At 43.1% G+C, this 3,791-nt stretch overlaps 1 non-coding gene across 1 annotated transcript; it reads left to right on the forward strand.

Annotated features, from left to right (window-relative positions):
• The first annotated feature begins 752 nt into the window (after nucleotides 1-752).
• On the forward strand, nucleotides 753-827 carry Trnas-cga. The gene has a single exon. It is a non-coding gene; the product is annotated as a tRNA-Ser (tRNA).
• The last annotated feature ends 2,964 nt before the right edge of the window (nucleotides 828-3,791 follow it).

Below are 3,791 nucleotides of genomic sequence, written 5' to 3' on the forward strand. Positions count from 1 at the left end.
CTGAAATTTAAAGTTACTGCGCTCCTGACTGACTAGGAGTTCGCCATGGATTTTCGACTGAAAAAGGGGTCCGCCAGCTGAAAAGGTTGGGACGCCCTGGTCTAGAGGTACGTTGCTTATAATTTCTTCTGTTGTAGTTCCGTTTGTATGAAAGTAGGACATACCACGAAAGAAGGCAATAAACGCAGCGAAAGTAATTGAAAATGGCCGCAAAATGCCAGATTCCGTGTGATCCGCGGCTGAGATAATCATTTTGCACCAAGAAGGCAATGGGGCCCGACAAATATAAAAGAAATAAGAGGTTTCCATGAACGGAGCTGTCAAGACTATACACTGGCAGCGAGATACAGGATACTGTGATGATCGTTCTCCTTCAGGGGCATCCTGAAATGTGTCAGTCCTTCAGAAAAAAATGTTTGGTAGTGACCAATAAACGTAACAGATTGAAAACTGAAACTTCCTGCCGGCCGGAGTGGCCGAGCGGTTCTAGGCGCTACAGTCTGGAACCGCGCGACCGCTACGGTTGCAGGTTCGAATCCTGCCTCGGGCATGGATGTGTGTGATGTCCTTAGGTTAGTTAGGTTTAAGTAGTTCTAAGCTCTAGGGGACTGATGACCTCAGAAGTTAAGTCCCAAAAGAGCCATTTGTGCCATTTTTTTGAAACTTCCTGGCAGGAGAGCTTCTGTAAAGTTTGGAAGGTATTACACAAGGTACTCGCAGAAGTAAAGCTGTGAGGACGGGGCGTGAGTCGTGCCTGGGTAGCTCAGTTGGTAGAGCACTTGCCCGCGAAAGGCAAAGGTCCCGAGTTCGAGTCTCGGTCCGGCACACAGTTAAAAATGTGCCAGGAAGTTTCACATCAGGGCACACTCCTCTGCAGAGTGAAAATCTCATTCTGACTGTCGGTGAATTGACTGCTGAACTAAACGCAACAAGGAATACATCAGTGAGTGCGTAAGAGTGAGATGGCCCCTAGCAGAAAACAACCTCCAGGATCATGTAGCAGTAAAGAAACTATTGCAAGGCAACAAAGCTGCAATAAGCTACGACACACCTACACTGCACAGCAGGGAATTGGAAAACCCTTATTCACTGATGGATGCAAGCTCGAAATGTTCGGGAGTAATCGCTGTCATTTCGCAAGCCGTTTACCCCATGAATGCTTGAGTACTTCGTAATTCCAACTGTGAAGCATGGTGGGGATTCTGTAATAGTGTGGGGATTATTTTTGGAGAAAGTAGATGGCAAAATGAAACAAAAAGGATTATCATCAAATTCTCCAGTGTCAAGTCAAAGTATCTGTTTTGCGTCCGATTGGGAAAGAGTTTCTCTTGCAGCAAGACAACGACCCGAAATATACAGCCCGCTTCTGTTAGAACTATGTGAGGTTTGACTAGCAATGGTAAGAAAAGCGTTTCTGAAGAAGAGAAATTTGTTAACAACGAGTATAGATTTAATTATCAGGAGGTCCTTTCTCAGAGTATTTGTATGGAGTGTAGCCATGTGCGGAAGTGAAACATATACGATAAGAAGAGAATAGAAGCTTTCGAAATGTGGTGCTAGAGGAATTTGTGGTACAACCTGACCAAAAGAAGGTATCGGTTAGTAGGACACATTCTGAAACATCAAGGGATCACCAATTTAGTATCGGAGGGAAGCGTGGGGGGGTAAAAATGGTAAAGACCATGAGATGAATACAGTAAGCAGACTCAGAGGGATGTAGGTTGCGGTAGTTACTCGGAGATGAAGAGGCTTGCACAGGATAGAGTAGCACGGAGAGATGGATCAAACCAATCTTTGGACTGAAGACCACAAGAACATCAACACGATATCTCTAGAGATTCTGAAAATTTTGAAAAACATGGCATGGCCTCCCCAGTCCCCCTGTTTGTAACGCAATCGAGCAACTATGGAATGAGTTGGACAGGAGGATCCGAATATGGGGAGTCATGAATAGGACACAGTTGTGGAAAGAACTGTTGCAAGAATGGAGAATAATTCCAACTGAAACCCTGGCAAAACTGACACATATCATGCCGAGAGTATGCAATGCAGGATTAAAAAAAAAGGGTGGCTACTTCTGAGGAACCTAACATTTAATAGTTGCATTTACATGTGCACTGTTTGAACTTAATAAACATTTAGAAAACAATAAAATGGACTGTCATAATTTATTCCATTGTCTATAATCAACAGGTGTTTCCAAACCTGTTGAGTGTAGTATAGTAGTAGCATCAGTATGGACATATGGATACATTGTCGTCAACAATGAAAATTAATTCAGTCATGGACATTGAAAGGAAAATGAAGCTGCTGTGTTGGCGGGGTTATGCTTTTGCCGCTAGAGCGTATGTGATTGCTTGGCATACCACGTGACTGGGAAATTGTCAAGTCTTTGCTGGTCATAGGCGTGATGAACGAGCTCAGAACATCAAGAGAATAATACACAAAAAATTTCGTGGAGGCCAGATAGACAGTGTCTGCTAAGTGAGAGAGCCCCATCAACTCCATACATGAAGTCCTGAATGTGTAATAAAATTACGTGTGTGTGTGTGTCTGTGTGTGTGTGTGTGTGTGTGTGTGTGTATGAGATCGAGAAAGAGAGATTTGAACATAATCACTGTGTCCAAAAAGTTTCGATACTGAATTAATAAAAGACAGAGCAAGATTGAGATTGTGGATTTGATGCTTCAGCTATTCCAGATACTCCCTCCCTCAGTACAAAGCGCAGAATGTTCACACAGCCTAACTGTCAGAAAAGTCCTTCTTTGGGATGTTCAAGTCGCGCATCGCATTCGCACCTTCTTCAGTCTTGGTGAACCATCCGAGACCCCTTCTGCACTTTGTTGTTTTGTAATAAGCTTATATTAATAACCCCTTGTCTCCTGGCAAGTAGTGTTTTTTCCAGAAAAGGGTTGTCCGCGTCTTACATTTCAGTCGAGTCGCGGCGGGCGTCCAAGCGTATATTTCTGTTCGCGAGTCAAGGTGAACGCGATATACTTCTTACCTCTTCTTCGATACAGTCTGGAGAATGTCTTGAATACTTGATTCAGAGAAGATAATTTCGTTACTCCACAACAACGTTGACACACGGTAGTCGCACGTCCGCTACTTAACACTGCCTGCTCACACGTGACTTGTTGAATGCACAACTGTTATTTTTGGTTATTAGTCCGACTTGACACCGTTGTCACTGTACTGACATCGCTAATGCACCAGGAATAAAATCCCGACTTAATGGACAGAAGATGAATACAGCTGGCCATTAATACTGCAAAATAATAAAGCGGCACTCAGGGAACGTTAAATTACAATGGACTGTACCATATCCTCGGATATACAAATGATTAGGACTTCAGTACAACTCCACGAAATAGATAGAAGTGAAACTGATTACATTATGATTATTGGAAACCATAATGAAGTTTATAATTTTTTCTTAAATATTGGTTGTGCCTACATATATCATTGATGTCGGTTTGCAGTAGGGATTTGGAGCATATACTGTATTCAAACATTATGAATCACCTCGAAGGGAACGATCTATTGATACGTAATCAGCATGGTTTCAGAAAACATCGTTCTTGTGCAACGCAGCTAGCTCTTTATTCGCTCGAAGTAATGGCCGTTAGTGACAGAGGATCTCAAGTTGATTCCGTATTTCTAGATTTCCGGAAAGCTTTTGACACCGTTCCTCACAAGCGACTTCTAATCAAGCTGCGGGCCTATGGGGTATCGTCTCAGTTGTGCGACTGGATTCGTGATTTCCTGTCAGGAAGGTCGCAGTTCGTAGT

The sequence above is a fragment of the Schistocerca americana genome, chromosome 5 (assembly GCF_021461395.2).
Source record: "Schistocerca americana isolate TAMUIC-IGC-003095 chromosome 5, iqSchAmer2.1, whole genome shotgun sequence".
Lineage (NCBI taxonomy): Eukaryota > Metazoa > Arthropoda > Insecta > Orthoptera > Acrididae > Schistocerca > Schistocerca americana.